The 26007-nt window shown below is 37.8% G+C and overlaps 1 protein-coding gene across 1 annotated transcript in view; it reads left to right on the forward strand.

Annotated features, from left to right (window-relative positions):
- The window catches only part of LOC115632575 (frizzled), a 159200-nt gene that overhangs the window by 110493 nt on the left and 22700 nt on the right, over positions 1-26007 (forward strand). The window lies entirely within an intron of this gene.

The raw sequence follows: 26007 nt of genomic DNA on the forward strand, positions 1-26007 counted from the left end.
TGTCGTCGTTGTTGCTTTTTGCGCTACTCCCATGATTTATCTTAATTTATGCTTTGTTGCTGCCCAAGTGCGAGTAAAAGCGAAAAGTGTACTCGTAATTTATGTAAGTAAACTGTTTGGGTCTCAGATCTTCTTCTCTGGCTACTGTTGCACAACTTTTTGCCTCAGAGCTCGAGCTGTCGACTTGACACTTATGACAGTTGGCACGCACACACACACACCCAAACACACACACACACAGAGAGAGAGAGAGAGACAAACACTTAAATAAAATGACATTGAACTCGAGCTGTGAAACAGCAAAAGTCACTTGAAAAATTTATTTAATTATGTGTATAAAGTTTCACTTGACTTCAGTGGCGCAAGGGGGCGCGTGGGCTGAACGTAATTTGACAGCAAAAATTAATTATGGCCAAAACTTTTTTTGCTGTGACTTTAATGGCTGTGAAATGCGTCTGGTGAACAGCCAAAAAAAAAAAACACACACACACAAAAAAGGGCCAACAACTTTGCAAAATACAAATGTTTTGGGACTCAAGGGGTAAACGAAAAGGAGAACTTTGTGAAGTTGAATTTGACGCTTAGTGGAGTTAAAGTTGTTGAATTTGGTGACCTAACCTCTTCAGTATTCTTGGCAAGAGTATATAGGCTCTTTGACTAATGGGTCTCTGACAAGATTGTTGTGCTGTGGTACTTAATAAAAAAAACATGAATGCATTTAAGCAAATCTACTTTGTTTGACTCTCTCTGCTTCCCACTTCAAGCAATGAAATAAACATTTTTATTTAAAGTGAAGTTTACTTTTGTGTATAAAACGTGACGGCATATCAGTCCAAAACTCTCTTATCATTGAAGCTGGTAAGAATCGCAAAAGTACTATATAGCCAAATAAAGCTACCTACTCTGAATACTAATACTGAGCATTGGACTCAGCCAAGTGTGAGGCTTTTAAACGCATTACCACATGTTCCTTAAATGGATTAATTGCAGTTATTTATGCAAGACAGCTGCTGTAAAATAAAGCCATATAATACATTTATCCACATTATTATTGTTAGAAGGCACTACGCATTTATACAATTCCTTTACAGTGAGTGCGTCCCAGCAATATCAATATAAAATGTCGTAGAACTAAATACCAGCTAACGACAAGGGTAGACATTTCTGTGCTCGAGCTATTCGCCTAATCCACTTGCTTGCCTGCATCAGAGTCGGAACCGACTCGAACACGCACACATATACTTGTATAGCCACACAATGCCGGAGGTGACCCCTTGTTAACGTACTAATCTAAAAGATTTTTTACATATTTGCAGAATGGGGCCAACAGTGAGGCAGCAGACAGCATCTGTTGTTGCCCTGGCCCTGGACTTAGGCTTAACAAAAGCTCGTGATATAAAAACCCACGTCAACATTAATTAGGGTCCAACACAAACATAATTCACATCAAATCCTAGGCATAATGTCGAGCCAAGTGCAGACCAACATATGGCAGTGGGTTGAGACCAACACCGGCACAATTTGACATTTTATTTTATTTGTACTTTTGCTTTCCTTTTCGACGCCATTTACAATTAAGATGTCATCATGCCAACCAGATGAGGACTGTTTGTGAAGGAGATATGGACGGCTTTGACCGTATTAAACCTGATCAGGATATTCTAAATCAGTTGACAATAAAGGCCGGGGGGAAGTGAATAGCTTCAAAATTCCAACTATAATGCAGCTTGAGTAGAAGAAATCCTAATGGATGTCTTTATAAATTTTTACAACATTTTACTTAAATGCTTTTTCTTTGACCATTTTTTTTAACCGATTTAATTATCAAATCATCAAACTGAATGAAGCTAAGAATGCTTAGAAATATTCTTTAGTTGCAATATCGAGAACAGAAAATGGTCACATCGAACCACAATATCGACTGTATGGTATTGGAATTCAAATTGAGGTCTGTTTGTACACCCAAAAAAAAAAGTCAGATCGGAATAGTCCAATAGAATGCATATAGAAACTTCATCGATTCAAAACTCGTCTTGTTATTTATTTATGAATTCACTGCGTTATGAAATAAAATTATAAATACAAACTAAAATATAACATTATATATAAATGACTTCAAATTTTAAATATATTAAACGTAAAAGCCCGCAACTTAGCTTACAATTATGTAAAGAACATTTTTAAACTACGAACTACGAATCGATTAAAATCCCTTGATCCCAAAGCGCCTTTGCTCGCCTCACAATTATACGACTTTTTTGAACCACTTTTGAGTTAATAATCTTAACGACTTAATATAAAACATATGGTCTGATTTCAATTTGCATTCAAATTGACCAATATTGTGGATAAAATATCGCTTCCAATCTTTTCTTTACGCTGCTTTCAGCATGCCCTTCCCACAATCTAGGCCTCGCCGCAAAAGTAAACATCTTAATAATAATGGGAAATGAAGTATTCTGTTTATAATTTAAGCCGATTTAAAAATATAAATAAGATAGAGAGGGAACGAGAAAAAGACTGGCGCCAGTTAAGTCGAATGCTGGCTGGCAACGGCAATAGCAGCTCCACTAACTACAACAACAACAAACACAATTGTGGGTGGCTGGCTGGCTGGCTGGCTGTGGCTGGGAAGCACAACAATAGGCCGATGCCAACGACAAAGCAATATCAGAGTGGCATAACCCGACCCCTTCCAAGCCTCTCCCCTCCGAAGCCTTTGGACAGCTAGCGAGCCACTGAGCAGGAGCCATTCAGCCATTCAGCCAGCGCCATCGCCATCGTCAACGCCATCGCCATCGCACTAAGCAGCGACAATGGATTTGGCGTTCGCGTCAGCTCCAGGCAACGTCAAAAGTTTTCAAACTTATCCGCTTATTACAATTGAGTGACTCTGGCGTTTTTTTCGCTCTTTTTTTTTGTTATCAGGCAGCTACGCACAAAAGCGAGACATTCAGGAGAGAGAAAAAATGAGAAAAATGCGCGGCAGACAAAAGCTTAGTCAGCTGATTGCATGCCGCGTTGCATGCAAGCTTGATGGGCGAAAATCGGCCAAATTTGATTAGACACTTGTTTGTCATATGCTGCGTCATTTAGGGTGGTGGAAGGGAGGGAGGGAGGGAGAAGCTGTGACTATCGCTGACTGCCTGACGACCTGACTGCCGCCCGCCCGCCCGCTGCTTCTCCCAATGTGTTAAATCATTGGCGGCACTTTGTCATTTGGCGCCATTCAAACACACTTCACGCCAGCAGCTGTGCTTCTTTCCAAAGACAAGTCCGCTTAACCCATTGACGCTGTCGTTCTTCTGACGATTCAACATTTGCATTTGAAAGTTCTGGGAGTCATTTTTTGTTAAAAGTACATATTTACACTCAGGGGAAAAGGTTCTACACCAATTAGACTTGCATTCCGCCCTATTTCATATTTCATGGTATTTTCTTTACCAGAGTAAATTTACCAGAGTAAGCAGGATACTTTATTCCTATTATATTCAAATTTGTGTTCCAAAGAAAAATCTCTCTATTTGTAGTTATTTTGATACCTAGAAAACTTGCTTTCTTGGTATTTTTCGACTCAAGTCTATTATGAATCAATCTAAAATTTAAAAAAATATAAAAATTTACCAGAAAAAACAGGATACTTTTGAAAATAAAAAGTACAAAACTTGGATGGGAAACTAACCCACTTTCGTCTTATACTAATTATTTTGATACTTAACAAATTTGCTTTCTTGGTATTTTTTCGACTCAAGTCTAGTATGAATCAATCTTAAATTAAATTAATATATAAAAATGGTCCAGAGCTAGAAGAGTGCTTTTAAAATTAAAGGGAACAAAACTTGGACGAGAAACAAACCCACTTTAGGCCTTTCATATACATATTTTTCCCATAGCACCAAACGTACTAAAATAGCTCTATTTTCAAATACACTTTCTTAAATTTAGTATTTTAAATTAAATATTACACGCGTGCTTTTTCTGAGTGTACAGTTTTCATTTTTAAGGTTCCCTTTTACGAATGCAAAAGCCTTTGTTTTTCATGCTCGATTTATACAGACAGTTATTAGTGGGTTAAGACTGATATTGTGTTTGCTACGTTCTGTATCCCCAACTATAAATAATGCTGCTATCCAGCAGATGTTGGGTCTAGACAATGGCCGGCCATTACACCGTTGTCTTCACATACTTGCCAGTTTGTTTTCCCTCCAACACATTTTGATATATGGCGGCATTGATATTGCCTACACAGACACACTTATTACGTACATATACATACATATACATACATAGGTATGTATGTTTGCATGCATCTATATATGTGCACTACACAATAATGTCCAATTAAATTCTAAAAGAGTAAAAGCGCAGCCGGGAAGCCAACTACCAGCCAACTGCCAGAAGCTAAAGCAGCTGAACCAGAAGCTAAAGTTGAAGTCAGAGTTGGAGTTGGAGTTAAAGTCTCAGCAGCGCCTGCTCATAAATTTATACAATTTTTTATTTATTTTATTGTATTTTTTATACATACATACTGTACATACGTCTACTGGACGCCTACTGCATCATAAGGTCGTCGTCGTTGCCTTTTTGTCTTCGCTCCTTTGTATGCCTTGCATATTATTCCAATCGGGGCGCATAAAACATAAATCTTGACTACAAGCGCCATAGATCATCACACGGCAACGACTAAATCGTCCAACCGATGTGGGTTCGAGTCCTGGCCCGTGGCAGTGGCCGATGCCGTTGCCGCGACTACTTTGTGCTCGGGGTGGGATTATTAAAAATTAAACTTTATTTGTTACAAGGCCCAAATGTGAAAGCAAAAGGTTCGAGTTCCCGGTTTTGGGAGGGTGTTGTCTGAAAAAGCTGTGTGCTTGAAATGAAAAGACATAACTGCTAGTAAACATGAAAAGTGTACAGAAATTGTTGAAAGGTCAAGCTTTGAAGGTGGAGCATTTTTGTGCTTCTAGGTAGTACATATTTTCTGATTTCTATTTATTAATTTATAATTTATTATTATATTAATTTATTGATTTATAGTTAACAAAGATAACTTTGCAATAACAAAATCTTAGAAAAAACAAAATATTTAAGATATTACATAGTATAAATTATGATAAAATCAAAATGTGAAATAATTGCTAGAGTAAGATACGATTAGGGATTGTTTGAATCAAGGTGCAAGCAAGATTGATGATGAAACAGCCTTAATTCGAAAAATCATGATTTTTATCAGGAAAAATGGTATCACAACACCAAAATGGGAATGCATTGAGAATAATAGCTGAACGGATGAATCATAGGAGTATTGCACAAATGAGTTGATTCATATTTTTCACAACAAATTGCAAACAAAAGATAAACGTAAACAACTTGTTCCATACTTGTATTGGTAAAAACCACCGAACAAGTCATTTTCGTTAGCACTGTACCTTGTAATTGTAAGAATTGTTTCAACTTTGCAGAGATATTCACAGATTTACTTCAAAACTCTAAACTAAATACGAATTTTTAAATTATTTAACTAACGGCTGTAGAGCTAATAGATAAATTTACAATAAATTTGATTTAAAAAGTAGTCGAACCGAGTGAGGTTTTTTTATGAAGTACAGTCATTCTTTAATTACATTTTGGCCAAATTTTGTAAGTATTTCCAATCATATTTATCTGATAAATCACAAATTGTATGAATTGTTAAAGCTTTAAGCGTTTAAAATAAACTACCACAACATTTAAAGAAAATTACTGCTGCATCGCAATTTAGGCACAAATTAAACTTACTTGTAGTCCTAAAAAATATGTAACTAGCAATACAAATGGTCGAAGCCCAAAAAATCAATCAAATTAAACTTCAAATTTAAGTAAATTGGTTGAGTAGGTTAATCAAATCGTTTATCGAAGAGTAATTCTGTTTAGTGACTATTGTGTTAGTTTATTAGAATTTGGCTTGCTGCACTAGAAAAATAAATAAATAAACAGATTATATCACAAGCGCCCCTGCAGCTCAAAACTTTAAATTAACTTTGCAATATTCTTCGAACAAACATAGCAAACACCATAGAGTTGTATAAATTTCGGTAAATTTCTAAGTTTAATTTCTAGTTTTCATTTTCTACTTTTGAAATAGCCTATTCCAGACCTTAAGCAAAATGTGTCGGTTTAAAGCACAACAATGTGCATGTGAATAACTTATTTCACCATTTTAGGTGTGAAGTGCTATTCGAAATAACAGTTGTATAAACAATAAACAGAAATCAACAGATTAGAGACCATTCTTAACTATCTCAGATTATAATCCTTTGTAAAAGAATTTCCTTCGACAGCAAAAAGCTACCAGTCAGATTCGTTTAAATGCAGCGAAGCCAAAAAGAATTTCCTTCGAAACTAAAAAGCTTGAATTCAGTTTCGTTTAAACACAGCAAAGCCAAAACGTTGCCAACAATAAAATTTGTACATATAGCAATTAAAAAGTTGTCCACAAGTAGAGTCCACAAATTTCCCACACCGAAAAACTTGGAAAATAAAGAAGACTACCAAAAACAGGCTCAGACTCTAGACCCGAGCCCATTGGTAAGCGTCGAGCCTAGGGCCGCCCCCCTTCGTCGTGGTCGTTGTTGTCGTCGCGCATCGCCATCGTTATTTCACGGATGAGGAACTTGCACACATCTTGGCTGCAGAAGCTAACAAGCTACATATAAATTCATAAATACGAGTATATTGCTACGCAACTTTTCTGCATTGCACAAACACACATACATACTTGTACGTGTATGTACAGACATTTCTTTTCCGAGAAGTGTAAAAATTGCGCACAACTTCAAGTGCATTGCAAATTAATTTGAGTTGTTGCTGTTGCCTCAGTCTCTTTCCTTCTCTCTCTCTCTCTCTCTCTCTATCTCTCCCGCTCACACACATACACAATTTACAACACTGGTTGCTGTTGCTCTCTAGCTGTTATTAGCATAATTTTTGCTGCATGTTAACGAAAAAAGCACAAAGTTGTTCTCCGGCATGGGGCGTGCAGTGAAAAAAAAAACGACCAAACCAAACAAAAACAAATGTTGCAAATTAATTTGCATGGAACGCATGCGCAGCGACTGCTGGGCGGGTTCTGATACGGGTGCTGGCACTAGCACTGGCACTGGAACTGGGACTGGGCGCATTTTGCTCATTTGTCTCCCGATGCTGCTGTTGTTGTTGTTGTAACATTTTAATTATGCGCGCCGTTAGTTGCTGGGTGTTGTAGATGCCAAGAACTTGAGGCGCAAATAAATTTGTTTGAAATATGTGTTTGAAGAAGTTTTCGAGCGCTCGAGCAGCTCACCCGCAACTCATTCCCTAAGCGGAGTGACTGGCAGCTTTAACAGCTGCCTGCCTTTCTGCCTTTCAGCGTTTCTGCTTTTCTGCTTTTCTGCCACCGGCAGGCAACTAACCAACTAAGGTAGCTAACCAACTCACGCTGGGCCGATGACTTGAAATGTTGATTGAAAACAAACTCGGAATAAGTTGGCCTGGATGTTGACAACGATGCGAGTTTTTGTAATTTTTATCAACTTTGCTTTTACTTTTTAATTTCAAATTGCAGTTGATTTTAAAGTAATTTACACAAATAATTTGAAAAGGAATCGTGCTACATCAGATCATTTTTTAATCTTATTATTATTTATTTATTTATTTAGATATTTATTTATTTATTTAGATATTTATTTATTATTTATTTATTTAATTATTTATTTATTTGTTTATTTATTTATTTATTTATTTATTTATTTATTATTATTATTATCCAGTTCTGTGTCTATTATGGTTTACTTATTTTTTAAATATTATGATTTATTTCAAATTATTTTATTTTTAATTTAGCGTGGCCCTGAATCCCAAAAATAAGCTGCTTTCACTTGTAATTGTGCTGTTTTGGCAATTTTGTATAGGTTTGTTATTTTTTATGTATGTTTATATGATATTCGAAACGAGTTTTTAAAATGATTCTTCAACTTTACTGAAACAGAATGGAAACAGAATATGCTCCCTTGGTACCATTAAGTAGTCATCTAGAATTTGAGCCGCTTTAGCCCTTGAGCCCATTTAAAATATTAAATCAAAAAATGTGCAATCGAACTTAATTTGTTGCTTTAAAATCTCGACATTATTTAGTAGATTTATTTTCAAACTTTATTCCACTGTGCACTCCACTGTCAAGGAACCGCAAACCCGAGCTGTAACTGAAGCTAAAAGCAAAGCCAAAGCCAAAGGCAACCTGGGCCACTCTTGCACACGTTTTATAAATAAACCAACATTATTTCTTTATTTTCTTTCTTCTTTCCTAGTCTCAGTCTCAATCCCAGTCCCGGCCAATTGCAGCGGACGGGGTGCCATGAGGTTGTCGTCGTCTTTTGTCAAGATCGCCCGCCATCGATAGTGTCGCCTGTTCTTTGAGCTTCTAACGGCTGTCGATGTCGATGTTGTTGTTGGTTGGTTGGTCGCTGGCTAGCCAGCCAACTCGTTTGCTCGTCGGCTTGTTTCATTAAAAATGATTGATTGTCAATTAATTGAACTTTGTCAATATGTTAATAATCAACTGAAATTATACGCATTCGTCTAGCGGTTCTGCGGCGTTGACTGACTTTTTGTTTTAATTATTCGTTGTGTGTTTGTCAAACATCAACAAAAACAAATTTCAAAAGCCGCCTGAGTTGTTGCATGTTGCATGCTGGTCTGTATGATATATATTCATAAATTGGACGACCTGGCATGTTTTATAATTTTTCATTTTTCACAAAATGGATTTATTTACTTTATTTTTTTTTTTTTTTTTTTTTTGTTCATATAATTTAATAATGTGCAAAATATTCTTCTGATTTATTCGTTGTATTGTTGATTTTTTTCATAAATACTATACGTAGAGTATAATATTTTATTCATTTTTTATATTTGCTTGGCTTGATGTGACGCTTCAACAGTTGTATTTGCTTTGATATTGGCATTTAATAGGAATGCATAACGAAAGACTTAAATTTATTTGATTAATTGAAAATTAATTAAAGTTTAAACACTGGAATTAGTAAAAGAGCGCTTTTTGTTGAGTTTTAAATGCGCTTAAAGAATACAATTGAATTTATTCAGTTTACAATTAAATTGAGAGATCTTCTTAAAGTATCTGTGACTTTAATGGCCATAGAACTGATTGATAAATTTCTGAAGAAAAAGGTACACTTGCTTATTATTTGACTGGAAAATTTAATAATATAGATTAATCCAAGCAACAGAAATATTATTTGCAAAGTAATTCATTCTTTATTTACCTTTGAACCACAAATTCGTAGCTTTACCAATAGTTTTGTGAATAATTTCCAATCCAGACAATGTCAATAAATCCAATAATCCAATCCAATAATCCAATAAATAGAAATTAGCTGACAAATTTTCGTAAAAGCTTTAGACCCTTTGCTGTGTCTCACAAAAAAACTGGGCCGCGAACTTATTATATCCCCTACTTCCACACATATTGTGATTTATTAGGAAGCATTTTTCATCCATGGCCAGTATTCGTGATCCACCATCAGATATATATAAGATGGTGTCATATACTATGTGGCTTCCATATCTTTAAGAAATAATAAAGTTTGTGTTTAAAATTCTATGATAGATGTATGATAGATATATAATATTTGTACATACGAGTAGTAATATAGCTTTAAAACCGAGGTGAAACAGCAATACGGGATTTATAATTATATTTTGCGAGAGCTCTCGACAATGAAGCAAAAACAAACATTGTTCAGCGTAAAAGTTACAAGTCTTTCCATTAAACCCTTTATATCAATGAAGGTACCTACTTTGTAACCCCTTTTTTGGTTCGTAAAGATTTATTTATTCCATTTCCCATTTCCTCTTCGAGGTATTTTTACTTTTTAGCAATTATAATAACAGCTTAACCTTGTGCCCCCAATGACATCAGCTCTGTGTTTCATATCTTTGGCACATAAGTAGTACATAAGAATACTTATGTATGCACAGGGGGTGTCTCTTTCTTTAATTGTCTCGCATTGCGGAATGCTTTTCTCTCAAGTGAAGCCACACTAAGTACTGCCACATGTCGCAACACCGTCCCGCCCTTTCCCCGACTCGACCATCCACAGAAACTAATTACAGCTCTAAGTAACTCATAGCTAACCACTTTATGTGCTCGTTTTCATGTCTCTGCCTTTATTTCTAGTCTCCGTTCCCTGTCAACTGACAAAGCAGTCTGCTTTGCCTGTTGGCGAGGAAAGTGTGAAAACATAAAAAATGCCGCGTTTAAATATAAAAACTCTTATGCTACAAAAACTTTAAAACTCTTTTACGTGACACGACACAATTTGCCCAACTCTGGCACTCTTGCTGTTTTTGTTGCTGTTGTTGTTGCTACTTCGACATGTTTGTCTGCGGCTTGCCGGAGTCTCAGACACAGTTCCGACCTCAGCCCCAACCCCACTCGCAGCTACCTTGGCCAAGTCAAAAGCAGACTGCCAACGCTTTGTTTATGCGTGTGAAAAATTTGGCGCTTAGATGCCAAACTTTGCGCTACACATAAAATGTTTTAGTTGCATGCTTTGTTTTGTGCCACAAAATAAAACATGGTGGTAAGCAAAGGGGAGGAGAGAGTCCCGAGATGGTGAAGACTACACTGGAAATGTTGTTTATCTTGCCGCTTAGTTTATACATTTTAATATCCTAGCAGTTTACGAAGCTAAGTTGTTTGATATTTTAGTTGGAATTATAATTGAAAAAGTTTTTAAGAGCAGTCTTATACTCTTTCAACGCATATGTCACGTTAAAATAAATCGTAAAAGCTCTTTATTGTCTCATAAGAGCTACGTAATGTATTTCTATGAGTGTTAAAATGATTGTATTAGTATTCCAAAAGCAGCTTTTAGGCTCAAAAAAAAAAACAAGTAAAGAAGCTAAAGTCGGGTGTCCCGACTTTGAAATACTCTGTACAAATGTTTAAAATAATTATAGAAATTAAAAAAATTAAGAAAATTATAAAAAAAATGTTGATCGATTTGACCTCTATAATTGCACATTTACATAGCAATTGCGTCTATGTGAGTGTATGAATGCCTATGCGCATCTATTCGTGTCTGTGTAAACATGTTAGCAGTCAACCAAACAGCAACATCAACAACAGCCGCGGGCAGCGCTTGGGCAGCGCTGCAGCAGCAAATATATTTATGGCACACGGACACATAATAACTTGGGGGTATTTGCAAAATTTAAGTCCGAAATTCCAAGAATTACGGGAGTTAGAGAAAATCGCGATTTGCATGGGAGAGGGGGGAGGGAGGGAAATTCCAAAAAACACTTTTTGTACGTATTTACATAAGGCATCTTGGACTTTAAATTTTATATCCCTAGGTCTTATAGTCTCTGAGATATAGGCGATTAGACGAACGGCGTTACGAAAAAATCAAAAAAATAAAACAAACTCGTCCCTTCTCGGGCTCAGGAAAATCTGTATACCAAGTTTGGTTATTCTAGCTCTTATACTTGCTGAGATCCTTGCGTTCATACAGACAGACAGACGGACATGGCTATATCGACTCGGCTTGTCATGCTGATCAAGAATATAAATACTTTGTGGGGTCTGCGACGCCTCCTTCTGTGTGTTCCATGTACACTCGCACAAAACTAATATACCCTTGTAAGAAGAAAGACGCATATAGATTGTTGTATCAAATATTCACAGGGTAGCAACAAATTTTATGAGCTTAACACTTTGACTTAACACTTAATTTGTACATTAACTACGCTTTCTTTAATTCAGTTTTGGGAACCGAAATGGGAATAATGTGTTGTCTGTTTATCTATACAAATATATTTTTTAAATATATAAGAACTTCATGAAGTTGATTTCTTGCTACTTTTGTATATTTTTGTAATCCGTACAAATACGTCAACCGTCTATCATGTTTACAACAGCTTTAAGATATAAATAAAAGAGGTTTCTGGCTATGGCCTTTGCTTAACGACCTTCGGAATTACTAGATCTGTGTTGAATTGCATAAAACTATTTGTCAGTTCTTTTTTTTAAATTTGAATATTAAATTTGTTCTTAAAAGTATTAAAAAATTTAATTCCTGTCATACGAACAAAATATATATTTTTCTAAACAAAAGTAAGTATTAAAATATCAAAACCTGGCGTTCAGACTATTTGCTCTAGCTCTGAAAATGTCGAATTATTGACGGATTTTATTAAATCAAAATTCTTAATATGCAACAATGTAGTCATTAACTGAAGCTATATTTATACTATATAGCTGGTTTAATCCAATCGGACTCTATTAGTTATCTACGTAGATACATTTTACCAATTTGTACAAATTGGTTATTGTTTTCACCGTCGGAAAACCTTGTGGACTTCTGCTAGTTCTTCGGAATTGAGAAAATTTTCTGTATTTCGGGAAGTAACGAAACTCTGATTAACGGCTACAGACTCTGGAGTCGTTGCTCTGTTAAACACAATAAATATTTATAGATTTTATGAGTACTCGTAGTAGCTACATGCATTTATCATTTTATAGCATTAATTTCTTAAAACGTTTGACTAATGTACATATTAACTTTTCTTATATTGCAGGTATGTAAAGCGAATATCAAATCACCACTATATAATAATATAGTACTTATGTATGCATATGCAAATGCGAATCCGTAAGTTGAATGCACTTGCTCTTCACAATAATTTTATTGACCCGATCGACTAATTTGCAACAATTAACCGCCATATAACGACATAATTGACCATAATACAAAGGCCGACATCAATATGCACTCTATGCCGCACTCACAATTACACACACACACACACACACACACACACGTACACGCACCCACTCGAAGCAGCTTAAAATGGCCGCAAATGGGGCCAATTAACGATTTCTGATTAACCCGCAACTTGGCTTCAGCTACCTACAAGTATGACAATAAATGAAACAAAATGAAACGAAATAAAACGAAACGAAATGATTTAATATGCCATGCACTTGAAATGGAAAACGCTTTACAGTTGTACACTCACACACACACACACATACACATACATGGTCATACATAGACATAGGAAGTATGCATGTATGCGCGAGTACGCTTGTACATATAATTATGCCATAAAGCGCATTTTATTATTCGCCCGCCGGGCAGTCGCAATTACGATTACTTTTTTATTGTGCCCCCCAATATAAATGTATTTAATTATGGATATTTAACAGACGCAGTTTTCAGCTTAGAGCCCCCGAGGGCAAGGGCCGCTCAACGCTGCGCCGCGCTGCGCTGCCACTTGTTGAGTGGAAGCTAGAATTGGACTTGGCTAAAACGAGGCATTGTAAATGAAACCGGTAGATGATGGGGAGCTTGGGGCTTGGTGGCACAGAGGGCGGGCGAAATGGTTAGTCGCAGCTTGTGGCACAAACCAGTGCAGTGTAAATATTTTTGTAGTTGCCTCCTCGTCTGCTTCTCTGCTAACATGTGAAGTACGGCGCTTGACTTTTGAGTCTTGAATTGAAATTGACTGGCTCTGGCTGTACTTCACTCACACACACACACACACACACACACACACACACACACACACACACACACACACACACACACACACACACATGCACATGAACAAGCTCCAGACCCTTAGAACATTGTCCACGCACTTCTGCCCCTCCGCCCCACATCTGCTGTACTTCTTTCTTATTCTAGCACTTGAGACTGGTTTCTGAAAAGGAAAAAATACCTCTCGAGCTGCTGTCAAGTGTTTGGGGTACATTGCTATGACTATGGCGTGTCAATAGTCGTCGTCGTCGTCTATAGACTGCTTCCATGACTTGCAGAATTAAATAAACGCCAAAAAATAAATAAATAAAAGAATAATATTAAAATCTGAAATTTCTCACCGAATAGCCATAATTATTTCCAACTTCCAACCATACAACTTCAGTTAAGTAAAATGAGTTGGTGAGTCGCAATTTAAAGAAAATAAAATAAATAATTGATATTGTTAATGAAGTATGTAACTCAATCAGCTAATCTAAGTGAATCTAATTAGCGGAATAAGATATGCTTTAATTGAAAGGATTTGCAATGGTGTGGGGCTCATTATGAGTGTTTCTTTTGTTGTTTATAACTATTAAGTAGGTTATATACTTATATGCACATTTTACAGACAACTATAACATGTAAATGTTAATAAGTTATGACTTTTTAAAAACAGATAAGCCGTTGAAGCATAAAGTTTTAGAAATTAAAAAGTTCGTCCTTGATAAATTTTTTGTTTTTTTTCCTTGTACGATTGCTTTTCCACCTCGTTCTCTTTTTGAAAAAACACTTTGTTACTCGCGAACTAAGTTATCTTAATTATAAATCTATTCAGTATGTTTATCTATCTTGATCAGCAGTACGCACGTAACATAAATAGCCATTTTGTCGGATGTCTAAAAGTATAGAAATACACTATATTTTTTTTCAAAATCACATTTATTTTGTTGTCCTTCTGGAAACCCAATTTGTTAGCGGTCTGCTTGGTCTTATCAGTATAGCTATTGGGATCAACTGGAACTATAAAGTAGTCATGGCTCTCTATAAATCATAAATTTGCGGATTTGAAAGTGCGTTTTGTATTACTTCAGTGACAGTCACAGTCCCAGTCGGAGTCGCTGTCGCCGTCGCCGTCACCGTCACCGTCACAGTTTGCATTTTCAGAGAATGTGACGCAATGGTCGGACCAATTAAGCCAAGCCTATGACCACCTACCTGCCCAGATACACACACATACACAGAGACACATTTCTGTCCAACAACCCACCTAGCAACCAAACTAACTAAACAAACTTACAGAGCGACAACCCGACACGACGCCGAGCAGCTGCTGTAAATCAATTTAGTGCGGCCATGTGTGTGAATATATCTGCCAGATACATGCGTGTAAAAAATACGTTAAACATACATAAATTAACATTAATAAAAGTGCATGAATAAACTATGAAACTTATAAATATTTTAAAAATAGACAGGCCATAAATCATATTTAATGAACACATGGCCAAAGGTGGAAGAACTGCAACCCTTTTATGCGAGTATAGCCAGCCAGCAGTTGGTGTTGCACTTAATGCTGTGGGGACCATAAGTATCTCAAACTTGTTTGGCATCTAAACAGCTTGTTTAAGGCATGTTTAACAAGACAGCCGTAGCAGCAACAACTGGAGTTGTAGTTGAAGCTATAGAGCCTAAGTTGGAGATGCAGATGCAGATTCAGATTCTTCTGCGGAAATGCTTCGACTTAAGTTTTTATTATTTTTCTCTCATAAATTTCGCACTCCACTTAGAGGAAAATATTGACTATTAAATTGCGATTGTGGTGGCAGGGGCAGAAGCGAAACAGCCAGCAGAGGCGGCAGTGGCAGCGGCAGCGGTAGAGGCAGCGGCGTCTGCCAGCTTGTTGCCGATTTCAAATTGAGATAGATTTCCATGGCTGTGGCAATGTGTTTTCCTTTTTGCCACGCAGCCAATTTGGCAGAGCGAATGGAAAAATTTATAGTCATTCATGCAGCGCGCACCCTAAACCAACAACAGCAACAGCAACAACAACAACAACAGCAGCAGCGGAGAGGAAAAAGTTTTGGCAAAGTGTTGACTTCAATATGTTTTGGCAACACTTGCATAATGCAGCAGAAAACAACAAAAGCAAAAGCAACAGCAACCGACAGCCAAACAGACAGACAGCCAGACAGCCAGTTTGTCGCGACTTGAGACGCGTGTGCGTGCCCCACCAAGTGTTGCAAATGCTGGCAGCGCCAGTGTTGCAAGTGCTACAAATGTTTGGCTCTGCTTGTGTACCGTTAAATGCAACGTTTAGATACAAATGCACAGATAACAAATTGTTGTACAACGCACAAAATGCGCAACGAGCTGTAAAGCACCAACAACAACAACTACAGCAGCAAAAAAAGAAAACTCTTTTTTCCTCTCTTCGACTTGTGGTGTGAAAAATTTGGCCAAGCCTCTTAGCCACGCTTTTAGTAGTCGCAGTCTGCGTTTTTAAATTTTTGTATTTGTATCTCGCTTGGCTAACTCGCTATCTCACTTGTCCATCAGTCATAGTCAGAGTCATGCATCGGCGGACTTCTCTGATTTTTCGAGTGCGATGTATATTTCGGTTGGTGGGGGGATGGGGAGGGGCACTTTGATTTGTTAGCCGGGCAATCGAGGCTCAGTTTTGAGAGACATTTTGATGGAACATTTCAAGTGCAGTTTTGGATTTGATTTGGATTTGGAGCAGCAAGTGAGTAGCCGTCGCTCCACTATTGGAAAGGCATTTGAAGTGGACGGATTTTAGTTGAATCTCTTATATTGCTAATTAAATCTGCAAGTGCCTTGCATGCGAATCGATCTGATGAAGATGGCAAAGGAATGTAACGATGTGTTTGCTGGAGCGCAGCACCCATTACACTAGATAACTGGTATACTGTAATAATAGCTCTGCTAAATTCAACACCATAATGAGAAACACACAATATTGAAAATCAATAGTAAATCATACTGCCATTTTTTACAAAAAGGAAAATCTTGAAACATTATAAAACAGAACTTAATATTACAAGAAATGCAAAAGAAATACTAATCTAATCTAATATTAGATATTTAAAAGTTGCTAGTTGGTTCTGATGGGCTCTTATTTGGTACTGTGTGATATCCTACTTTCTAATTGATTAATATTCTTGAGACTATCGAAACTGCATGCTACGTTTACAATATACCTTTGCATATTGGCTATAAATTCTATATTTTCGAAGGGGGATATGTCAAATGGTATTCAAGAATTGTTGTATACAATAAAGCGATTTTAATATAATGTACCTAATGATATTACCGATCAAGTGTTATTAACAGCACTAAAAAGATTAATGCTTTAAATCTACCATTTAAGGTCTGCAGACGTTGAATGTAATATTTATTATTGGAAACTGTTATAAATCAGTAATCCCTTTTTCCTAGGCGCTTTTAGTCCTGTTTAAATACTAATATTTATAACTTTTCTGGAATTCTCTCAATAACCTTTGTGCGGATACTTACTGGCATACTGTTATCTTTTTACCAGTGTTGCAAAACTAGTATCGAGTCATTCCGTTGTGCGCTGTTTGCCAATCGAACTCCACTAAACTGATGCTGGCTTTACTTAACCTTTCGTAAAGGAAATTGTTTGGATATTTAGACTATCTAAGTAAACGAAGAGATTATTATATTATGGTTAAATTTCTTAAATTCAATTTGTGCATTCTTATCAACTGCTATAAATATTATAGCATAGAAATAAGATTACACCTTTCCAGCCATTGTTGCTGTTCTTTTTTATCTCTTATACTTTCAACTTTCATCAAATAAAGCTCGCAGCAAATGTCCAGAATCGTTTACATTTTATGCATATTTTGGGGAAGAGCAATGTTCGTTTGCCTGGCGTTGAAACCTCAGTTTGTTGCCCCCCTTCGTGCAACTTTCTGCTGTAAAGCTTCATTAATTTTGTAAGAACATTAACAGTTTCATTATTCCACAAAGTGAAAAGTTGCTGCCGCAGCCTTCAGCCCCCCTTCTCTCCCAACCTCATCCCTGGTAAAAGGAATGGTCGCCAAAGCTTTTTGAATTTCTTGATGTCCTTCAGTACACATCACTCAGAAACTAATCATTTTTAATAACCAATAATTTATTTTTAATCAAATTTTAATGAAAAGCCTGCCGAGCAACCCAGGCATATGAAAAATTGAACAACATCAAAAATGTTGTCGACCGCCCAACCAATGGGGGGAATCTGTAAGAGATGGGGGGACGGGGGCGTAAGCGTTGTCTGGCCACTTTTTGGTCAGCACGGTGCTGGCATGCATAAGAATTAGAGTAGCAACGCACATGGAGTAGCTCGAGCCGGTCCAGATTGAGTTGAGATTTATTATGCGGCTGTGAGAGAGATGTGCAGATAGCCAGCTTGGCGGTGGACGAGGCAACAGGGACCACAAGGCAGGAAGGTCGTGCAGAAATCAAAAAACCCACTGGTGGGACAGTCGTCGTCGTCCTCGTCGTTCAACTTCTTCTGCCTGCCTCCCATTGCCTGCGTGCCTGCTGCCCGCCTTAATTAATTTCTTTTGCCGCAGACCGGTCTGCCGCAGCCAAAGGGTTACAGCTCATTATTTTTGCCGGTTCTTCTACGCCGACACTTGCAGCGGACTGCAATTGCTTTGATTGCCCACAAGAATAGGCGGCGTGAAAAGGCGGCTCGGCACGGTCGAGTCTAGGAACTGTAGGCGCAATGACTTGCCATTTAAGAACAGTGGCGTAGAGGGTTGGCAAGTTGCCCAACCAAGGGAATTCTTCGGTATCTTCATGATTAGTTATTAACTATTAATATTCACTATTCACTATTCACAATTGGAGCAATGCAAATACGTCAAGCTACCAACCGGTATTCAACTAAATCTCTCCTAAAGTGAAGCGAATAAATGAAGGTCTATCAGCATCCAAAACAAAACAATTTAGAGCAATGTTCTGTAAGGGAATATAAAATTCTTTGGTTCAAAAAAATTAGATGAACTCTCAGCGAAGGTAACGGGCAATAGTTGATGTGATTAGCTTAAAAATAATTTCATCAGCGATAAGTTTGAGAATAAACATAACTTCCTGGAATTAGGCGGAACTTTTTTTGTCAATTTATTAATAATTTTTACGAAAGTGAAGTTTTTTTTCTTAAATTGACAGCTCTGTTTGTCGATAAAATAAATAAATAAAAATAAAAATTGTTTCTATACTAGAGATTCCAGTACTAGAATAGTCCGAAAAAATGAAGGTTGAAATATTTTAGAGATAAAAAGGTTATTTAATACTTAACAAGATAGAACGCTACAGTCGAGCAAGCCCGACAGTAAAATAGCCTGTACTCTCCACAAAAAGGAAAAATTAAAAAAAAAAAAATTAAAAAAAAATTAAATTATTAAAAAAAAATGAATGAATTAATTAATTAAAATAATTAATTTAATTAAATTAGAATACATGTTTATGTTCAGTTTAAACAGCATACATTTACATCACGTACCTATGCGTGTTCATATGCGTGTATGTATGCAGCACAAAGTTGAACAGAAGCAGCAACAACAACAACAGCTGCGGGCAGCGCTGCCGACAGAGCTGCAGGCAGCGCATGAGCAGCGATTTTACTTATGGCTATAACTTTCTTCAGAATTGTCCTATCATGATGAAATTTGGCACACGGACACATTAGTACTAACTGGATGTACCTACCAAAATTGATTTTTAAATTCCGAGAATTACGGAAGTTATAAGAAAAAATACGAATTGCGGGGGAGTGGGGGGGTGTATCAGAAAAAATAAACAAACTCGTTCTGCCTAGGGCTTATAGGAACCTTGATACCAATTTTGGTTATCCTAGCTCTTGTACTTACTGAGATCCTTGCGCTCATACAGACAGACGGACAGACGGACAGACGGTCAGACGGACAGACGGACAGACGGACAGACGGACATGGCTATATCGACTCGTCTTCTCATCCTGATCAAGAATATATATACTTTGTGGGGTCTGCCACGCCTCCTTCTGTGTGTTACATACATGCGCACAAAACTAGTATAGCCTTTCACCCTTTGGGTACAGGCTATAAAAAGCATGACTTGAAGAACTACAGAAATAAGTGTAGAGTCTCAGCAATTGAGTAAATTTCTGTAAAATTATTCAAATATATTTTGCAGTCTATTTGCATTTCAATTTTTAATTATTCAAACATTAATTGATCAGCATAATGAACTGAAATATTCAGTAAAGTTGATTTGAAATATCTTTCTTATGATCATATAATATTGAAACATATATTCCCTCCGATTAATTTGTATATATAGACATTAAGGTACTGCGGTTGATACTGTAGCTTTATATTTCAAAAAGTTTCTATGTTTTGGACGACATAAATAAATAGAGTAGTTTAAAGTTGTTGAAATACTTGTTCATACACTGATATTTTAATATAACTGTAAATATTGAAAGGAAGGTGTTGTTCTTTATTATGCTTTAATATTAATCTTCCGTACGGTATTCGCATTCTTTTTGTATCTCAACTCCTTCTTTCCAAACTCTAAAAAATATGGGTGGGTGCGGCTATAGTTATGCACCATAGTGTATAAACATTTTTGACTATTTAGAGGCTATTGTATATCTGTGATAATTGAAAATAAATATATATGGTATCCGATATAAAATAGCCACATTTCTGTTAACCAACACATGATTGCTTAATAGTTTAAATATCTCTTCTATCTGCAAAAATCTATAGCCAACTGTGTGTCGCCCCTTTTTCTTCCTGCTTAAGGGATATAAGTATTACGTGCGATGACCATAAACTTTTAGACGCCCAAATCGGTAAAGCAAGAGCCAGCTGTCATGGACTTCTTAGACTTTATAAATTTTGCAATCCCGCCAATCTTAATTGCGCTATCATAGCGTCGTAGCGTTCTCCCCTCTTCTGGCTCCCCCCTAAGCCACTGTGCTCTGCTCACATTCTGTCCCATGTTTGGTCAATCTTTTGCCGCATTTGTGCCTCGGCACAAAATAACAAAAAAAGAAATAAAGAGAAGAAAAAAACGATGCCATTTAGTTGCTTGTTCAGCGATTGCCTCGACTGTGCGCCATGGCATCTCAAAAATGTCGCTGGCTAACTTGCTTTAAGTTTCAGTTTAGTTTGCCATGGCTTTGATTGTCCAATGTCGGTGCTCCATGCCCATTCCTAATGCGCCCAGCCGCCCACAGGCAGTCGGCTGGCAACTGACTGGCAACTGCCAGCTGCCAACTACCCGCCCCCTCAGCTCCTTTTGAGGCAAAGCCAAGATGATGCTGACAATTATTGCGTCTTGCAGCGTTTGCTTGCCTGCTTCCTCTTTGTGTTGTCATTGTTATCACTTGGTCTGTCCGTCGGTCCATCGGTCCGTTTCTCTGGCTGGTGTCTGGCCAGCAGTTTTTATGAGTTTTCATTTCACTTGTATGCTGCTTGCTACTGACCCCCCTCCCCCTGCCCCTCCCACTTTCCTGCCGAGCCCGCGAGCAACCACAGACCACCACTTATTACTATTATTTTAAGCAACGTGCAACAACGTGCGGCAGCGGGTGAGGCTGTAGATGGGGCAGGAAGAGCGGATGGAGAGGCTGGAGAGGCTGTCAGTCGACAGTGCGACAATTATTTTGTGGACAGCTTTTGCGGTTGGAGCTCGGAGCCTTCGTTGGCTGCGTTCCATTTCGTTTGGCTTGTCGTCGAACGCGGCTCATCAAGCTGGCGAAACGTGACAAGCAATTAATTAAAAAATTAAAGCTAAAATGGACAAACGAAAGGATCTAGTATGAACAGGAGTGGGCAACGCTTGATTGACGCTAACACAAAACTAAGAGACCGTCAACGGTTTAACTAAGCGGTGTAGTTGTTATTGCTACTGTAATGCTGCATTATGATGAACACAAAATTTGTGCCATAAAACGAGTGAAGAAGCGCAAAATAATTTGCCAATGAGGCCCAGGAGAGCGCGTACTACAACAAATGCTGATTGTTGTTGCTACTAGACTATAACCATATATGCAGAAGTCGTGTATCGATCATAAAAAACAGCTGGCCTGACCAGACAATGATAGACGACGACATTTCAAGTGCTGCGACGGCTACAAATGGACCGACCAACGACCATTCAATGCTGTTGTCATCAGCCCCCCAATCCCAGCCTCAGCCTCAGTCCCAGTCCCAGTCCCACCATCATCAGCAGCGCCATCAAGCTAGTCGTTGGAGCTGTAACTAATTTTGTGGAAAGATAAAACAAACAACTGGATGTACATAAACAGCGCCACAATGAACGGCAGATGTCAATGTGGGGTCCAAATGACGCGCAACATATTTTTGTAATGACCAGAAACAGAAACAGAAACAGCAACAACAATGATGTCCATGTCGTTGTCGTTGTCGAATGTGGCATAAAAACGCACTAAACATCTGTGAGACTTGCAATATTAACTCATATTTATGCACTCTCTGAAGTGGTCCCACACACAAACACAAACACGCACTCCCAAAGACTCTGACTCTGACTGTGACTGCGACTCGGACTGTGGGAGCGGACTGTTCGAGCCAAAAGCGCGCCAACTTATTGCCAAGCGCCTCAATAAGCGCTGCTCATTACAACGACTAAATGATGTAGCCATATGTAAAATAGACAAGACCTAAAGATGAGGCAGCAGCAAAAAAAAAAAAAAAAGCAGAAACTTAAAACCAACAACAGTATTGTAGCAGAAAGGGGCCGAGCGGGGCCAAGACCGTTGAGCACAAGACAAAACCAATTCCAATGAAATGGCAAGAGGCGAACGAGCTTGTTGGGGAGAGAGATCTGTGGGCAGGCAAGAAGGAAAGAAGTAAGCGGCTGCTAGACCTGGCTAAGTGAGCTGCACGGGTGTAACAAACAGCCATAATGGTTGCACAGACCAAGTGAAGCAATGCCAGGGAAATGGCAACAAAAGCAACTGCATAGCCAACGTTGACAACATGGCTCAAATGTCAGGCAATGGTCAACGACTGTTCATTGTAGTTATAGCCGTTGTTGTTGCTTTTTACCATATGTGCTTGGCTCGATGTTGCCTGTATTTTACATGTGCACTGACGTCGTCGTTGTCGTCGTCGTTTTAACCTGAACCCGCACACTTCCGGGCCTGCCAAACATTTGGGTTTCTGTTCATTGGTACTTACGTATGGTTGGCAAAGGGCTGCCTGGTAGATTGAGGGGGCCTGGGGGGGCTGGGGGCAGTTAGCGTCGAATGCGGGTGGCTAACTGCCTGTTTGGATAGCCAACTAAGCAGCTGAATACAAAATGCATTTGGCCAGCATGCACGAGTATGCAGGGCGTGCATTATGTTTGCCTTAGAAGGTTATGAAGAAATCTAACAAGCAGGCAACTCCACTGCCACTTTTTTCCCTCCCAGGTCATAACTTCAGTAGCACACCTGCGATTTGTAATTGACATTTTCAAATGAAGCAGCTGGATTCTTAAATTTGGCAAATGCCAAAGCACAGATATGCATTTCTATATGGTTGATTATAAAGAGAGGAGGGACATTTTCGGAAACATTTTCGAATGGATCTTGATAATCCTCAATTAGAGCTGGAACCATTCGTATTCTAAGAAGCTACATTTAAGGTATAATGGCGTATTGTAATACCTTGCTGCACCTAAGAGTGGCTTAGAAGTCCGAAACCACTTACTGTGGCTAAGGAATGTTTGCACTTTAATGCTCTCAATATGCCAAAGTTTGAAGTGATGGAATATATTTAAAGTAAATCTTTAGCTCCTGAGTATTGTGCCAGTTGCAATAATGTTGCTATAGTGTGGGTTATAGGGAGTGGAACAGTGTCCGACTACCTTCTTTTTGTTGGCTTCCTGAACAGCTTAGCTTTAGTATTTCATGATTATCCCACTAATAGGTTGCTAAATTGCAAATCAGTCAACCAATTACTTTTTAGAAAACATTTCTAAAGTAAAACTTAGAAAGCGAAAAAATTGCCAATTATAATCATACTATTTTAATAACAGATTTTGAAAGGCAAGTTTGTTGATGTAATACAGAAGCGTTTAGTATACAAGTAGAATTATTGTATTATTGTTTCATTGAAATAATTTGACCATAGAGTGTTTTAACCCTATCGCTATATTTAAAGATTTCAAACAATATTTCAAATAACATTTGAAAAGGCGTTAGCTCTCCTGCCACCATTTAAAACATTTATTATTAGCTTTTACTATTGATTTTTTAATAAACAACCATGATGACTTTGAGTACGTCGCTGAGTAAAAATTAATAATTATTTATTTGAACCCAAGAGCTGTGCTGTATTTATGTATTATAATTATTTGCCTAACATTTTTGAGCTAATAAAATTTCTTACATTTAGTTCTATTAAATGAGCTTAATTTGAAGAAATTTGGTTTTTCATGTAAGATGTTTGACTCTTTTTATTCTTCTTACGCTAATTGTACTTTTTTCTTGTTTATTTGCAGGTAAGTTTCAAGGGAAACATTTTTTAGCTTCTTCGTGTATGTAAGTTTTTAAAAATTTGGACAGACGACTTAAAGCTTGCCTTCTCTGAAGAAGCTATAAATTCTTCCAACAGGTTCTGAGCTTATCATCACTTTTGGGACAGACTCTGGTTTGAGTCGCAAATCGAAAGTGTAATAGACACTGTTGTAAGAATAGTTTTAACCATCTGAGCTCCACAAAATCATACAAATTAGTGATCTGTAAAAGCTATCACTAAAATATTACTAACATACTTATGTATATTCTCAATCCTTTTTGTTGAAAATTTCCGTATATTAACACAAGCTATAGTGTTAATCGGCATTTCTTGTCACGCTTTGCCTTTTTGAAATCCAATAGAGTTTTACCGCCATTTCCTGTGAAATATGACAATTTTGATATAGAGTTTTGATAGCTCCCAGTGGCAAGTCCGCATATTTATGAAATGGAATAACTTAAGACCGAATGCATTGCACCGCTTGGCTTTATGTCTCGACATATTTATGCCTAATATTCGTATATGCCGGCACCCACACATGAGGTTGTTTATGGGACCCGTGAGCTGGCGCTTTGCCCCTTTATAGTTCCCCCCACTCTCCAGGCAGCCCACACATGCGGCTAACGAGCCGCCGACACATACAAGTTGTTGTTTGTGTGTCTGTCTGTGCCATTTTTCTTTGAGCATTTTTATTAGTATTATTTACCATTCGTCATAATTTTTTGTTTATTTTCTCTGCGAGTTTTGTTTATTGTCCCCCGTCCACTTTTTTTTCATATGCTCTATTTGCGCTGAGAAAATAAAGCTTTCGGCTTATATGTCTTGGCCTCAGAATAGAAAAAGAGAAAATCTAGGAACAGCTGTTGGTGATGGCGGTCGGTGGGGCGAAGAGAGTTGAGAGAGGCTGTGATTCATATTTGCCATTTTATTGGCCATACATTGGTTGGGGAGGTCCCCAAACGCCACATTTTCCCACTCTCTGTCGCTTCTGACTCACTCCAGAGCTCCGCTAGACCAAAAGTATTTGCTTTCAGTCTGTTTTAAAAGCACTCAGCCCCAACATAACTTTTATTTAAGTGCTATTTACTCTGAAAATATGTAATAATGAGAGCAAGAAGGATGGAGATGATGAATATGAATAAGAAGAAGAAGATGGCGCGTAACAGTGTAAACTTTTTAACTTGTTTGCATTGTCAACAGTTGCTCAACGCTCAACGTTCAACGCTCAACGCCCACACGAACTGAGGGCACTTAGCTCAAAATTTCAAAGTTAATTTGCTGGGCCAACAAATATGGCATTCGGAAAAAACGTCACTCGAAGGCCCTTAAAACGAGCCCGCATTTAAATTTCGATGCAGTCGCAAGACAGATAAACAGACAACCAGACAGACAGACAGCCAGCAGCACTTGAAGTCAACACATACACTTGCACACACACACACACATGCACAATTATTGATTAAACTGTCAAGTGACTTTAGAGCTGACAGCATTGACATTTTGATTATTAATCATTGCCGATTGAATGAGCGTGCGATTGAACGGGTTGACGACGAGCGAGTGAGATAGCCATCGATGCGGGCAGAGAGTGTGACTGCAGATGGCCTATTGCTCCAATTGGCAGCTACACATACATACATACCCATCATTATATATAGTAGATGCACAGTAAAAAAATACATATATAGTTATCTGAGCTCAAAGCGCAGACAGTTTTCACTTTATTGTGAGAGTGCAATTTAATATTAAACTATAATGGAAAACTTGGTAAGGATAGTTCGCTTGAGGCAACAACTAAAACTATTCATCTAGAGAAGAACAATGAACTAAGTTCAAAAAAAATTAGATTCACAAAGAACTTCATCGTATGGAAGATCATATTTGAATTGGCT

The sequence above is a fragment of the Scaptodrosophila lebanonensis genome, unplaced genomic scaffold, assembly GCF_003285725.1.
Source record: "Scaptodrosophila lebanonensis strain 11010-0011.00,11010-0021.00 unplaced genomic scaffold, SlebRS2 tig00001415-arrow-pilon, whole genome shotgun sequence".
NCBI lineage: Eukaryota > Metazoa > Arthropoda > Insecta > Diptera > Drosophilidae > Scaptodrosophila > Scaptodrosophila lebanonensis.